Source organism: Chamaea fasciata, unplaced genomic scaffold, assembly GCF_029207755.1.
Source record: "Chamaea fasciata isolate MVZ Bird 193981 ecotype frontalis unplaced genomic scaffold, bChaFas1.0.hap1 SCAF_7, whole genome shotgun sequence".
Lineage (NCBI taxonomy): Eukaryota > Metazoa > Chordata > Aves > Passeriformes > Sylviidae > Chamaea > Chamaea fasciata.
Genome location: NW_027094092.1, coordinates 51,685,727 through 51,702,335, shown reverse-complemented (window position 1 = coordinate 51,702,335; position 16,609 = coordinate 51,685,727). Strand labels below are relative to the sequence as shown.

General features: G+C 39.1%; 1 long non-coding RNA gene across 1 annotated transcript in view; it reads left to right on the top strand.

The window, feature by feature from the left end:
- LOC136291822 (uncharacterized) overlaps positions 1 to 16,049 on the top strand; it is a 28,643-nt gene extending 12,594 nt beyond the window's left edge. The window contains exons 2-4 of the long non-coding RNA XR_010721753.1: positions 2,135 to 2,200; positions 13,936 to 13,992; positions 16,007 to 16,049. This is a non-coding gene — a long non-coding RNA (uncharacterized lncRNA). The remainder of the gene's footprint in view (positions 1 to 2,134; positions 2,201 to 13,935; positions 13,993 to 16,006) is intronic.
- The last annotated feature ends 560 nt before the right edge of the window (positions 16,050 to 16,609 follow it).

Genomic DNA, 16,609 nt, shown 5'->3' with positions numbered 1-16,609 from the left:
TTCTATTCACTTATTTTGGATTAAAATGAACTAGTTTAAACACAAACTAGTGCAATTACGAAGAAAAACTATTGTTTGATTTTTGTGCGTTGATTAAAGTGATGCAGTTTTCTTAAAAATATGATGTTCAACTTGAATGCTTAGGCTATTTCAAGGGAACGTACAGCAGCTGACCTTTCACCACCAAAATTTAAACTTTAAGTAAGAGCTTTTGTTCAGGCTGACTGAATGTGAATTGATCATGTTTTACAAGATCCTAAAAGTAGGCTACAAAAATGCTGCTTTTCTAGCTCCGTTTAGTAGAAATGGATTCCTGTGTAGTATTTTCAGAATTCTTCACCACAGTTAGTTTTGTTCTGGAATCTGACAGCATTTGCTTTTTCAGCTGAAGCAAAACAAAACAAGCAATGCAAAATTGTCCTGAAAATGAACACTGACAATAAAAGCCCAGCTGCTGTAAGAGGAAGCTGTTAATACTTACTGGTGTATGGGGTAAATCACAAACTCTGAAGGGCTTTCCTAGGATACATCCAGAGAGGAGTGGGAGGACAGTCGTTGTCTACCTTTACTTAGGCAACATGAGAAGGACAGCTCAGCCAGATCTTGGACATGAAATTTCTTCCCACTAATGAGAACTATTTTTAAAGCACTTAGAATGTTTTGTTAGCTATAGTAATAATAATGGAGTTATTAATATAGCTTCACTCTGTCTAGACAGATCTATATCTAGCTGAAAATGATGAGAACAAAAAGAAGAGAAACAGATTTATTTCTGAATTCAAACATGCCTAATTCCAAAAGTTTCACTGAGTTCCCACCACCCACCAGGCTGAAATGACACCAGTGTACAAGAAGTTGGCAGAACATGATGCTTATAGCAAACATGGGCTGTTACTTTTTTGGATTGCACCGAGCACTCACTGTCATGTTTAGCAGCCAGGGCTCAAAGGTTGCTGTGTTTGGCCAGAGCTGATACCAAAAGTCAGGTGGCCCAGTTACACAAAGAGAACTAGAATTTGGTGTGAACCAAACAGATGTGTCCGCAAACTCCTGCAGATCAGCACAGCTCACCTGTCCTGTTCCACCCAGAAATCTATGGCCCTGTACCTTTGCACCACAGGCCAAGCAGCCACTGACCCTTTCATCCTTCCAGTGCAAGCAAGTGCTCAGTTCCTCCTGCAGCAGCCACATTCCCTCAAGGTGCGGGTAATCTCTTACAAACCTGTGCCATATGTGACCTCCCACCCCCAGAGAAGCTGTCCACTTGCATTCTTTGCCCAAGAAGAAGCTCTTCCTCTGGGAGCAGCTCCCTCAAGTCAAGCAGCTGCCTCAAACTTTTCTGTAGAGCTCTTTCCTCTTCTTGCCTAAGGTACTATTTCCCCCCTACCGCCTACCAGGTCCTTTGTGGTTTAACACTTATACAGGATTATAGCTATCACAGTAATGGTATTCTGCAGTTTTTATCCCATGTATTGTCTGACACTGGGAATTTGAGTGGCTTCTGAATGACAAAGATGATTCCCCAGACTAACTCTACCTCACTGAACCTTTAATGCTTTTCCTAATGTTAAAAGATGCATTTCAAGATTTTGGAATGTTTTGAGTCTTCAATTTTTTTCTGCTAGAATGTCAAATGCTTCAGCTACACTGAAAGTAAAGAGCATGACTGCAATGCTGACCACTTTTCTTTTAGTGGTTCATAACCCTCCTCAGGCATAGTGCAACTCTGTGGAAATATTCAGTGGTTTTCAATATTTCTGGACATTTTAAACTCTGCTTATTACTGTGATTTAGAACTCTTGTATTTCCATCAGTGAAAAAAAGCCTTGAGAAAATGTGCTTGCAGACCTCCTCATTTGGAGGGGAAGGAAAGGAGGAAATACTGAGAATCAGTAGGGGTGGCAGTGTTTTACTGTGGTGAAAGCGTCAAGCTATCCTTAATGCCAAACTGGGAAACTGCACAAGGATCCTCTGCTACCTCAACCCAAGTTCCCAAATCCTCAAATCCTCCAAACCTGTATCCCACCAGATATCACCCAGCCAGCAATATCATCTTCCCCGATCTCTATGTACCAAGGCCTTTCAACCCATGACCAATCTACTCCAGTACTAATTGATGTTTTTTCTTTGCCAGGTCACACCAGACTCCTGAGATTATGTCTTGAAGCTTTCTCCTCCACTGTGTCCTGGATACCCATCTGTAAGTTCTCTATTTCTGTCTACATTCTAATCCTTTTCCACCTGTGCATTCACCCCATTAACCTCCCTCCCCATTCCAAGTCTCTGTGTCTGTAGGAACGATTACTGGCAAGTCCATTTCTGTTTTTAAAACTATGGATGTTTTTATGTATTTAAAACCTTCCCCATGTCCTCTTTCATTCCCTTGGATGCTAGCGCCTGCTAGCCGGCTGAACTTACCCCCTTTCTTGGATCTGCCCTCAGAAATAAACACGCCCCAGCTCTTGTTTCTGGCAGAACTCTAAGAAAACCTGGACACTGGCTGCAGTAAACAAAAATATGCTCTAATGGCAAAAAAAAACAACCAAGAGAAGTTTGGGATGAAGGTCCATATAGAGCCCTGTTAGGGATTGCTGTCCTTCAGTTCTTGATTTATTTTACCCCTGGTACAGTAAATTTGCTGTTGGTTCTGTAATCACTCAGGGCAAGAAGGCCAGCTCCTAAAGGCCCACTTAAATCAGCATCTGTGGTCTAACTGATCAGCATTTCATAAGATGAGCTTCAGCATAACATAACCGGTCCCAACTGAAAGGTACATGGCTGCACAACATATGCAAAATACATGATCATGTGAAGGATGAACAAATTGCTTGGCTTTGTTCTCCAATTCTGTAATCTCTTCCATGTGGAAACATCCCTGCACCCAGTCAGAGCCCTCATGATCTCCATGGAGTTCTGTCCTCCCCTGCCGTGGCTCTGGCCGTGAAGCAGCAGCATTTGACACGATCCTTGAAATGACTTTTCTAAAGCTCTTGTTTCCATAGGTAATTTTGTGGGGCTTTAATGAAGCTGAGGGAGAAGCAGAATGAACAGGGAGAAGGAACCTGGGTTTGTGCCAGAACATATGGTGGATAGTAGTAGTTTGATTTCTAAAATGGAGGTGTTGCAGCCAATGAGCTCAGTATTTCCCATATTAATGAATTTTAAGGTTGGCAAGAAGCTGCTTAGACAAACACAAGAAGCGTAACTAGGAAGGATAAGTAATACTCTGTTAATATTACTCTCCCCACCCATATTTGTATGTACACAAAACCCCCTCTGTTTATTTTAAATTCTACTCAGATTAAACAGTGAGGTGATTTTAAGTGACCAGTTTGGCAACAGTTTGGAAATATTATATCCAGAGACAATTTTATTCCCAAACTGAATTATATGTAGGAAAATGAAAGTTAATAATTTGGCCATGAAAGAAATAATGAGATAAAAAAAGAAATCCTATTGTCAGTCAGCCACATGTATTCCAGAACAATTAATGTTTTTGAATATTTGGATCTGGTTTTTGTGTTGGCACTTGCTGGGAAGATAGTAAAGTGACAGTGAAAAAGAGTAGTATAAAATTTTAATTCTCTTGATACTGCCCAGAGCAGAAGTATTTTTTCCCCCGGAGTTATTGATCTAAACATCCATTTTGATTTTATTCAATCCTGAAAGGGATGATGCTTTAGGGGTTTTTTTTCTTTTTTTAACTAAAAATGAGTTGAAACACTTATTTTCCCGGATTTCTTAGCTCTTCAAAGCCTGCTGAAAGGAGACAGTAATTGTTTACAGTAGAGTCTTCAATTTTTTTAAGGTTTCCATTGGAACTATGGTAGAAAGACAAAATATTTTGCACATTTACTATTGTATATTCTGTTGTAGTTCTTCAACCCCAATATACGTCCTTTGCGTTTGTGCTTTGAATTGGTTTCACTGATGAAGACACAATAAATTATACATAAAAGAAAGTGATCTTCTAACACGATGTTCATTAGGCAGTTCTAACTTGTAATGCATCAGAAACCATATGCTTTGTGCGTTGGCTCACATCTGTAAAACTGAGTTGAAATTACCAAATTAAGGCTTGGTGCCAGTTTCCAGTGAAAACAATGACAAAACTACATTTATTTAGATGGTTCAGAGTGAACTGTGCAATATACACAACTGCAAATTTAAAGTTTTTGGTTTTGAGCCAAAGTCTCTTTTTTCCCTCTGCAGCTTTGTAATGCTGAAAATGTAGGCAAACCCCCTCCCCCTTTTTTTAGTGTATGAAGATATTAAAAAATGTAGTCCGTTTTTCAGTCATTTTAGTCCCTTCTGTTTCCGCACTGCAAACCAAGGCTTAGTAACTCCGGGCAGCCAGGCAATAAGGAAAAGGAGATGGAAGTGTCAAGTGTTTCTGGTCATACCTCAAGTGTTATAGAGAGCAGCACACCTATGTGAGCCCTCTTAGCCTCTCAGGGGGTTGGAGGGGCAGGTGCTGTCCATCAGTGTCCATGGCCTACCATCTCACTGCAGATTCTGTTCGTAATCTGATCCTGAGCTCAGGTAATGAAAGGAGAGACCATTTCATTTATGGGATGAGGGCTGTTTAAGCACCAAAGGGGCATTTTGGGAAATGCTCCCACCCTTTGTTAAACATCTATGTAATTTTTTATTATTATTATTATTATTATTATTATTACTGTTATTATGCAATATTGTATGTAACAGTCTATCATCTGAACTAGAACAAAACTTGTAACATGCCTCCAAATTAATGATGGAAGACTTCCAAACTATTGAAGGGATTTCTGAACATACATCCCCTTGAAAGAAAAGTGAGTGGTATCTCTTTCACACTTCCCTTACTTCCTGAAGTACTTTTACAACTTTTAAAAGATTTCTGTCCCTTTTAACCTTGAAAAAGAGGCTAGCCTTGTGGCTTGTAGACTGAAAGTGTTCACTGTCTACAGAAGTTTGAGCCTTATAGGAGGGAGTCCATGCTGGACTTAAGACAAAAACCTATCCATAATCCTGGAATCATCATGAAGCAGAGAATGTTAGAGTCATTTACAGCTGCCTGGCATTGTTGCTGAGGGACAAATTGGAATGACTGATCTGCCAGGCTTGTCAACACCTTTGAAATCTGCTGCCTAGCCTGGTCCCCCAAAAGACGCCTTGGAGAGAGACAAGGAGCCAAAGTGACAGACAAAGCCAGAATCCACTTATTTGTCGCATTTTCTTCATTTGTTTCTTTTCCTCTTTTATAATTGCCTTTCTTTTTGCTTGTTCTTATCCCAACATAATTGTTGTAATATTGGTAAGTGGTTTAATTAGAAGATTTATTAACTTGTGTTTTTAATCTTTTTACTGAGAAAAAAGTACCAAAAACTTAACATCAAAATAAAAGCTATTACACAATCCAATACTTGGGTGCACTCTGTCCCCTTTGAATTCCATGGCTAAATTCCCACTGGCTTTCATGGGAGCCTATTAAGAAAAAGCTAATGTTATTTTGTAATGTGTATGCCACATGGGATCTCAATTTAGTCACTTAACTAGAGGCACCTAAACAAGTGGTCTTCTTTTTATTGTTGTGAATGACTCAAGCAGCTAAACGGGAATACAAGTGCTTAATTTTAGTACATCTACAGTTGAATGTGGTAACCACAGTCCAGTACCATAACTTCATCTATATGGGTTGACATTTAACAGTCACACTGGGAATAGCTTAGCAAAGAGTGATTCAAAAACACTTCTGTTGTGTATATGCCATAAATCTAAAGTAAAAGCAGATAGCAAAGGAGAGAAGTAAATATGAACCAAAAATCTGGGATTAGCTTGACAAAAATAAATTATTACCTCTCCGAGACTTTGCTTCATGTTAGTAATTAATCACCTTTTTAAATTAACTTCTAATATTTCAAATAATTAATGTTTTAAAAATATTAAGCAATTTAAACTGTCATCAGAGCTGGGATAGTGTTTGTCTGGAGCAGCATTCTGCAGTTTGGTGAGGATCCAAGAACTGCTTAATTTAGAGCAGAAAGTGTTCAATGCACTTGGTTATTAAGCACCAAACTATAAACAAGTTCTTCAATATTTGGGAGATCATGACCTCCAACATCATATAATTTTTAAAAATTAGGTTTCCAAGTCACAGTAATATAAACTGAGACCCTAAGAATTTACAAAGCCATTGTTTGCTCTTTTCATAGGATGAATATTAAAATTTCTCTTGTCTTTTTGAGGATTAAGGCCAAATCTGATTTTTTGTTACACCTTTGTAAAGAAGAATTGCAAGATCCACTAGTAGATATTTTTAAAAATGTATATATTCAGAAACTATGCTCTATATTAGAATAGGTGGATCAGTGTCTCCTAGCTCTAAGTGTTAATGAACATATACATTCATACAGAGCATATAAATAAATCCTGCCACTTGAGACCTCATATTTTATTCCTTCAGCACTTTGGCATGTGAGCTTTATGATCTAATCCGCATATGTATAATGAGAAAAGTCTCATGTTTCCCTTCTCAGCGACACAGTCGTGCTGGAGTTCTTTGCTTTTTGACAGCTTTCAGTGTGTCATTATGGGTTAGACTTCTTTTGGTAAACCCTGAACTATTCTTTACTTAATTTCCTCTGGGGAGCTGTGTATGGCTTCTGCATGTTTATCTCAGTTCTCCATTTTTTATTTGGACCTTTTCAAGAAAGTGACAGAATTCCTTCTGGCTTCCACTTGCTGGTGTGCAAGTTGCCTTTATTGTTTAGGAGAAACGCATATTCCAGACTTTTCTAAGGTGTCCACCTTTCAAGCCTCAACCTTACAGGATGGGAGAGCCTAATCTTCAGAAATATCTCTGACAGTGGTCTTGCTTTGACCTTGTTTGGGTCTTCAAAAACCACATATGCTTGGTCAGATTGTGTCATGTACTTCAACAGAAGATTTCATCCACCAAAATTTGGTAGGGCTAGAGAAGATGTTCCTACACCCTGAAAAACTTTGTTGCACTCTTGCTTTTTTTTTTTTTTGGCTGTTATCTCCAGAATCAAGGCGCTGGCTAAATTTGCCAGGAAAAGAATTCCAGGGAAAAAGGGTACTTGCCATGTTCTATTGCCTTCATCCCAGGAGATCTCTGGGTCCAAACAGGTTGACTGTGTCACTGTTGTCACAGTAACAAGTCCACTGTGAGTAATACAATCTTTATGGATAGTGACAAGTGGTTGGAAGCAATCTCTGCATTGTCACGATTGCTGGGACATGACACGAACCCAGGCCCCTCACCATTGACACTGTGAGTGTCCTCAACCCTTTGGGCGACTATCTCCTGCGCCAACTGTCTGAATTTGAGGTGTTAAGAGCACATTTCCCTCAATAGCCCTGAGATCCAAACCAAGATTTCAGTACCAGCAGACGTTCCTTTGTTTCTCCTCTTTGAATAAAAAGTGCATTTTATGAGAGGCAATGAATGCAAACAACCATGGGTGGGCAGAATGTCTCTTGGAAGCTGGAACTCATTCTTCAGCATAGACGATGCCTTTCTGCATTGCTGCTGAGTCTTTTGATAGGCCTCAGAGAGAGCAGAAGAAAAGGAGTCCTTGGCCCTTAGGGATAGCTGCCTAAATTTTGTTCCTAGAAATGTGTGGAGTGTGTCAAGCTGAATACCTATACTTCTTTCAGACACCAGCTAGACATGTTCTGCTTCTGTGGTTGTTTTGTTATCTTTTATCTTTCTCCAGGAAGAAGTCAAACTCTGAATGTTATTGAAAAGACTAGTGTGCCTTTTCATAATTGATTAGGGGAGTAACTTTTCCTTTCTTTAAAACATCTTCTGGGCCATGGTAGGGGGAATGTAGTTACAAAATGAACCGTTTACTTTGTTTCTTGCAGATGAATTTCTGGCTCCTAGCCTTCAAATTTCTGAAATGGTTGATGAAATTGATTCCATTACTTAAGGACTTTTCTCCTCCATGAGACTTGAAACTGGTGCTAATGGCCCTCACTTACATCCTCACTGTGAACCTGCAGCAACTTCCTCACTGGTGTATCTGTCAAAGATATTTTTATTACTGAATATTGCTTCCTTCGGAAGGCTAAGAGAATCTTTTTCTATCACATCCATGCTTTATGGGATGTTTCTTTCAAGAGATATTGTTATTTCTGGCTCAGAATTCCATCTCAGTCAGAAACTTAAATTTTGTCAATTATTCATGTCTTTCCTCCACACTTTGGATGCTACTAAAGTTCTACCTTATTTCTTGTTTCTCTTCTTATTTCTGATTTTTGACAGGATGAGAAAATCCAGGTGTTTTCTGATGCTCTTTCTGTCAACAGCTTAACAATCCGGGGATGTTGTCATTTTGTGTGCAGACTATTCATATAGATGAGAGGCTGTCATGGCCTGTTCTGACACTGCAGTCAGGGCTGCATCCATGATTGGAGAGAACGCCACTAGTGAGTGCTTCAGCTAAGTGGGGGGTAATGCTGAAAAATTTCACCTTTCCTGTCATCTGGTGAGCATTCTCATGGTGCTCTTTTCAATTTCATGAGGTCCTTGGCCATCTGGGAGCATCCGGGAATGGTGCTGCACTTGGCAGTGTTCTTACAGTATGGAGAACTTCTAGTAACTCTCTGGGGTAAATGTGCGGCCTTCCTCTGGGCTCATGTTGTGCCAATATACATGTGTGCAATCACTGTGAAATAGAACAGCTTATTTAAAAGAAAGACATTTTCTTCAAAGTATGCATATAATTTTCTGCTTGCAGTGGGCATAAAGACGAAGAATAACTTTTTTCTCTAGATAAAAGAGTGGAAGGGGAAATAATGTAGAAAGAAAAATTACATGGTCAAGAAGCAGATATTTTCTCTACTTTCTTCCATGGCATGACTGTATTTGTGCACTACATACATTTGCTGTCAAGTTGCCTCTCTTCCTTTCCAAAATCTGCATGTCAAAACCACTAACAGACCTATTAGCACATTGAATGGGCCATCATACTACTTTTGGGAAAGCATTAGCTAGGGATGCTAAACTTCACTTCTTGCTTTCAAAGTCTACCACATGAATGAATATCACTAATCATCACTGTTAGTCATTAGCAAGTAACCACTCGCAACTACTGGAATCTAGAGGCAATTTTTTTCTGAACATGCCTTTCATGCTGACATTTGTTTAATTGGTGGCAATAAGGAAGCTACGCTTGCTACTGGGGTGAGAAAAATCTGACACCTGCTGCATCCTGGGTATAAATATTTCATAAAAATCCAATCTAATCAAGCAATGCCCAGGAGTTCAGGATTTGACTCTTAGCATGAGGGTGCTATTGTGGCCGGCTTGTGTTTTTTGTCCTGTTGCTTGCCTTCTTCCAGTGCCCTTAGGAAAGTTGCTTCACTTTAACCCCAGTTTTATGGCTGTGTCATTTTGGATCATGGGTAAGAAAGATTTTGTGATGCTTTTCTGTGCTATGTTTAGAATCTTAAATTCAAGACCTGGAATTTCTCAGACAAATTCAAACTTACTCAGGACCTCCCAGGATCTGTCCCCCAGTAAGAACAGAGAATGGAAGCCATTGCAATGGTTGGAGGGCAGAGTTATACGAAAGGTTACTAAATATTATTGCTTGTGCTTGATGACTTCCAACTGCCCTGCCACCCACCTTCTTGCTGAGCCAGAAGCAAATTTGAAAAAGAAACCGCTGTGCATCACTTCCCTAGCAGAACATGCTGCAGACAAAAAGAATCGAAACCACAAGTAGAGAATTGGATTTCCCCTGCTTTCTCCAAAATAAATATTTGTTTGCGACAAAAGCAGCCGGAAGAATGAGACATGTACCTTTGACACTGAAGGCTTGTGTGTTTGTGCCAGCTGCAGTAGAGGTATGAGCATCCACTGAGTGCTATCTAAGGTCAGGCTGAGCGCCATCTCCCCCAACTAGTGAATTAATGTTTTCAGCTACTTGTGCAAAACAGAGGGAGGAAGGCGGCCCAGGGAGTCCAGCAGGAATCTACAGCAAGTGAAAAGCAAATTGAGCAGTGGGGCTGCCTCTTGGAGCTGCTCCGTACACTGCTCCTTCCAAACAGCAGCATCATTTCCTCCGAAGCCATTGTGGAGCAGCCTCATGGGCGGGCTTTTGGAATGAGCTCCAAAAAGACGACATTGTTACAAAAGTATACAGGCCCATGTGTAGCAGGCAGCTCACAGCCATTATCTGGGGAAGAGAGAAGCAGGTCTAGGAGATGGTTAGCAAAAAGGAGAGGCAATGAAGGTGAACTCTTCGGAGTAGAAGGACCGTATCCACTTCTGGATGCTGACTTTGAAAGGATCCATGCATCTCTTAGCAGGGCTCGTTCTTTAAACAAACCCAGTGCTACCAGCACAGATCTGTGCTTTGGGCAGTAGCTTAGCAGTTAGAAGCTTTAACTAGCAAGTGGACAACACTGATCACAACACCCTTCCCCCCACAGTTTGACTGGGCTTACACACCAGTTCTCATTTTCTCAAAGGTGGCCCAGAAGAATATATTCCTTCTGCAAGTAGTTGAAAAGGCAACAGATTAGCAGTAGAGGAGACAGCAGAGCACTGTTGCTAGCTGATGGAGTCAGCTGGATAAGCCTTTTCTGAACTCTGGAGGGCTATTCATCAGGCATTCTCATGGGGAGGCTGTGGATGTGGCAGATATTCTTGTACTTTGAAAATCGAGTACCCCATCACTTGTTTTTCTTTTGTTTTTCTTGTACCTTATGCTTCACGTTTTGTAAAAAGGCACAATAAAGAAAATATATGGGACAGAGATTTGCCATTAAAGGGTCAATTTTTATAAGCAGTTACCACATGAGATTATCTGGAGCACCACAATTATGGCCTTTCGCAAGCTGAGGGAAATGTTGTGGTGTCTCATATGGCACCATTTGCTAACACTTAGCCAGAAGAGATTTTTATGGTCAGCAAGCACTCTAAATTCATAATGTTTAGTTTCACATTTTTTTTCTCTAGTCCACTTTTCCAGTTCTCATTTTCGTCTGTTACATGGCATGAATTTGCACAGAAGAACCTCCCCTGTCATCAGAGTGCCAGAAAAATCCATTCAGATTAGGAGACGGAAGAAGATTTAGAAAGCGAGTCTCTGTTGGATCATGCTTGTGCCTTCACAAAAGCCATATTTTTATTATGCCCTTACATAACCTGTCCCCTGTTTCAAATACAGCTTGAAAAAAACCCTCCTTCGTACAAGAACATGACCAGCTGAGTAAATAAAAAAACCTGTTGAATTTGTGGATTATACTTACTGAGGCCCTAACTATTTTGATACATGTGCCTGCATAGCAATACGTTTTGGAGAGAAATAGTGATATTGAGACACATGAAAACAGTTGGTAAAGGCTACAAGTTAACCTGAAAACATATTCCTGGTAACACAGTTAAAGGAAAGGGAGAGGTGCTCAAAGGTAAATTCAGGTCAATTGGCATCCTCAAAAACAAGACTTGGATGACTTATAAAACAAAGTCATATGCAAAGAGGGAACAAGTCACAGAAACAACAAATTTACCACAGTGTCATGAGAGTGGAAAGGAGGAAAAAAAATGACAAAAAAGAACTCAACAGTAAAATGAATATATTCATACAGTGTCAGTCTCTCCAGACAAGAAATGGTGCCAAGCAGAACCGCATCAGCGTGTGGCCGCTTCTTGCACTGACACTAAAAACATCTGTTGAGGTACAGCATTTATACTGTCTGCCAAACAAGAGTTTTTTAATCTTAAAACATATGCTGGAAATAGGAAAATTTGGACAAGAACAAAAAGAAAGAAGAGGGGTGGGTGGCCAATAAATTAGAAGTGAGAAGTGGGGAAGGACAGATTGGAGACAATGTTTTCCACATAGTGTATCATAGTTAATTCAAGTCATCTCAGGTCACCAAGGAAAGGAAAGCTCGTGAAGGAATTCACAGATTGCTCAGAGAAGCTGAAAGAAATAAGGTGGTGTTCTTCATGTCAGACTTCATCCTTCAAACATTGGGTTTTGAACAGCTAACCATAAAACTCAGGTTTTAACAGGTTTGGGAATACATCTAATTTGAGATGCAAGAACTGATGCTGACAGCAATATGCTTATTTTTCAGGCATGCATATCACATTTTTTTGCAGAAAGCGTGTATTTAAGCCCCCCATGTGAGCCAGGGCCTAATATTGGCTCTTCAGAAATTGTGCCTCCAGCCTATTTGGTTAAACACTTATGCAAACAAATTTTAGAAACATACAATGAGTAAGTAATTTAAAGATTATCACCTTCACATTTATTTCTCTGGTTGAAGAAGCTAGAATACAGAATTCAGAAATATTTCAGTGAGAATAATTGTCAGACATGACCAAAGAAGTTATTCGACTATTTCTAGGGTATTTTTCAAACAAAGTCCCTAAGTATTCCTTATTATAAATACTCCCTTAGAAGGCAGCTTATTTTCATTTCTGAAATAAACTATATATTTTCAAGTACAGTATTTGGTGAAGTTATCTAAGTGTTCTATTTCCTGAATTTCATAAACATGTATGAATAGAAGATTTGATTTAGTGTCACTGACCCTTTGAAATCAAGAAATTCTTTTGTTCAAATGAATGTCTCTTTTCTCTTTGGTACCATCTCAGAATTACAGTATGTGCTACAAGTCTAAAAACAGAAACAGACAATGAACCAGCTTTAATAAAATTTATCCACTCAAATAATTCCATGTGAATTGTGCTTTTAAAAAAGAAGATGTGCCTACAGTAAAATGCAGGCCCCTAGAAATCAAAGAGGAAACTCCCCTCTCTTCAACAGATTTGAGATTTCATCTCTAGAATACTTGACTTTCAAGTACAAAAGATTTATGCTTAGTGAACCACTGGATATGGTAAATTGCATGTTTTCAAAATCTGCATCAAATTAATTGTGCTGTATATCTTTCAAGATTCGCTTTATTTTCTGTTCCATTTATTAAAGGTTATATTTTTGAAAAACACCATAAAGATGAAAAGATGAATGGTTTACACACACCATGGCTTACAGAAGTTTTTGGTCCTTCTAATGTGGCAAATGGGACAGTTTAGACACTTTGGATTGTGGTAGATTACACCCATTGTAAACAATTTATTTCTGAGATATAAACATGTTGGACAATTTGAAAATCAAATTCTAGAATGAGGTGGTGGGATGAAATGGGTGATATTTCCTAAGAGCAACACTCAGAGCTACATAAATTTCTGCCCTATCTGATAATTTTTGGCTTTGACTGAGTTCTGTGTATTAGATGAATATGTAGCTGAGTTTTACTGGACATTTATGTCCTTGTAAAAATACAGAGATTTTATGTGCCCACATAACAGTTATTTTTGAATGTTTTTGTTTCTTCCTGAATCCTAAGAGAATATTTCCTATGATCGTCAAAAAGCAAAAGACAGTTTAAGCCCATGGATATCTCTCCCTTTGTTGTCAATGAATCACCATCAGAAAAGGTGCAATTAGTACAGGCACTGGTGAAAAATCTCCTTTGTTCTTCTGTTAAAATGCTGGTAACAAATTGCAGTTATTTCTTCATTATTGGAAGACAACAATGTTTTGAAAGACCACTATGAAAATAATATATTCTAGGCTGAATTTTCAAATCAGATAATTTCTGTTAAAGTTCAAGATCATTCTGAGGTTTCAGAGCTTTTTTTCCTCCCAGTAGGAGACTTTCCAGTGATCTGCAAGAAGTGGCAACATAGATCACATGGAAATGCATCTTGCAATATCCTTCTTCCAGTGAATGTTAAGTTTCTTGTGAGACCAAAGCTTTGGCTGAATCTTTGGTGTTTTTGAACACATCCTCACTTTTTTGTCTGTGAACTAAATTTGCAGTTTAATTATTTCCACTTTAATTTGCATTCTTATTTCTCAAAGAAAGCTGACTAACCCTTTTTCCCTTTCTCAACACCAGTTTGTCCTCTTTAGTGAGAATCTACAAACTGCTCATTGAAATATGGAAGTCTGACCTGTAAGTGAAATTTTGGTGGCTAATAACTGTTGACCTTCATGTTCAGAAAAATTTCATACACAGTGGATTTAAAAAAAAGTGTATATTAACATGATAGTGTGATTAGAAAATTCATCCTCTGTAACTTGTCTGGGCTCAATTCACCATAATCAATGACTGATTTAGGTCTTTGATTCTGTAAAAAATCCTCCAGACGCCACAACTGGTGGCATTTATGTTTATTCCAAAACTTTAGACTACAGAAAGAAAAGCACTTTAAGGTTTCACCAAACTGTTGAGTTTTGAAAAAACATTTTTCCCCTTAATTTGAACCATCATTTTCTCAAAGAAAATTAAATTAAAAAACAACCAGCATGTTTTTGTAATTAAACTAAGTATAGAGCTATGCAAACAATAAAGATCCTTGTTTGAAATTAATTCTTGTCCTGCTTCTGGGATTACCAGGGGAATAAAATTATAGCAAAACAAAACAGAAAAACCTGCTACAGCCTAGAACTTGCACTTTACCAGAAGCAAAAGGAAATTTAGACTCAATAGCTTAGAATTCTATTGTCTCCAAAAAGTATGATTCTAGAGTTTGTTATAAATTTGACAAAATGAAAAATCTCATCACTCCTGTCACCAGAAGCCAAAGTTGTACCTCTAATTTTTATTCTTTGTAGCTCACTAGCTTTCTTTTCCTCCTCTGTACCTAAGGGACATTTTTAGGTGATTCCCAGGAATGTGAAAACAAGAACAGTGCTTCAAGTCAAGAGATATTAATTGTCTAAATTTTAGAGGGAGGAAAAGATTCCTCCTAGGGCAGGAAGTTTGCCTGGAGATGGGAAAGGACTCATAGAAAAATCTGAAAACTTTTAGGTTGACTGTATTCTTCTTTTATATTTATGTGAAAATTAAAAGAAAACTAAAAAATCCACAAAGCCACAAGAGGCAACATTTGACCTGTGATACTTTGTTAAAAACCCCAGAAACTGTTTTAGAAACAGGTCATATTTCTGTGAGGAAACATTGCTTGTCAATTAACATAGTGAAACACTCAAATTGGTTTCAGAAGTTTCAGTCTTGTATCTTATCATGGTATTGAACATATCAGTTTTGGGGTATCTGTCTTCTGAGGATGTCTATCCACTGTAACTACCCACCAGTCCTTTGCTCTGTTGAAATCTAGCCATATGTTTTGTGCTGAGCCACTTGAATAAACTATTGCTCCCCTTATTCTTTGTGTACAGAGCTGCCTTTTGGAACACAGTATTTGGTCAAGTTCCTTGGCCCTCAGATTTCTTCCTCTTATCCAGTTGTCCTGCCCCGAGTGCCCCAGTTGTGCTTGGGTTCTCAGGAGTCCAAAGTCAACACTGTAGAAGCATGGGCATGCTGAGTTTGTGGTTGAGGGCACATCCAAATATTGCTACATCCCAGATTTGGTTAAAATGCTTTGCATAGCCCATTTATTCTAATTAAATAAATTATATTTCTCCAAAGGAAAGAAGAATGGGGAGTGAAAATGAGCAGGGATCAACTGCTGAAGCATTCCCTGTGTCAAAAAACATGAGCATTCCTGTAACATTACACTGACTCTGTCACCAGGGACCCAGAGGCCCAGTTTCAAGGTTTTGCTCAGTGCTCCAAGAGTCCCAAGTCACAGAGCTATGCCCATGACTTAATATTGCCAGCATTAATCAGATTTTCTGGGGAAATTATTCAAGTACTGTTTTTTTTTAAATCATGTTTTCTTCAAGTTGAAAAGTCATATTACATCCCTAAGAGCCAGAGGCTAACACGTGGAATAGATATCAATGAATTGTTTTCGTCCTACAAGCTAATGACAATGTCAAAATTCCTTCAGTCTCTTCCATCTCTATTGAGGAATTTTAAAAATATAATTTTCTTTGTTATGCCGTCTATCAGCTAAATGGTTTGTTGACCATTTTTATAAAGTTCATGTACACATTTAAAATTCTTAAAAATGAGTCAGAAGGTTGATTTATCTTGATACTTTATTAATTTTTTGTTCCAGCTTCCATTTCTTCAGGCTGGCATTCAACGACATAAATTTTCAGCAAACGCGTATTTTGCATCCGTTTAAGACAGGGGATTTTGCTGCATCACTCACTACATAATAAAATAAATGGAGGAAAACTTCTCGGGGCGTGCACTGCCAATTTATCCTCGAATGTCTCGGCTTGCCCTGGCACGCGGCCTGACCGCCACAGTAGCGCCGTGTACTCACGGCCGCGCTTCGGCCAGCGGCTTTGTGCCGCTCCAGTGCCCGCCTGCTGTGTGGCCTTCTGCAAACAAACCAGGTTTTCCTTGCTCCTTTCCTTATATTCCTTGTAAGGATGGCAGAGCTCATCTCCAGCCCTGAAAGACGGAGACTTGTGGTGATGGAATCCAAGAGCAGCGCGCTTTGATCCTGCAGCTGGGTACAGGGCAGAGGCTGGCTGTGCCAGCTGGGCCCAAGGCAGGATGGGTGTCACAGGGTTCACTCTGGGATCCCTCCCTCTGAAGCCATGACTGGGTTCCCTGACTCCATAGAGCTCTTCCTGAGTGTTTCATAAATTAGAAGAACCCCAGGAAAGTAACTTTTTATAATACTGTGAATATATAAATATGTCTGAAA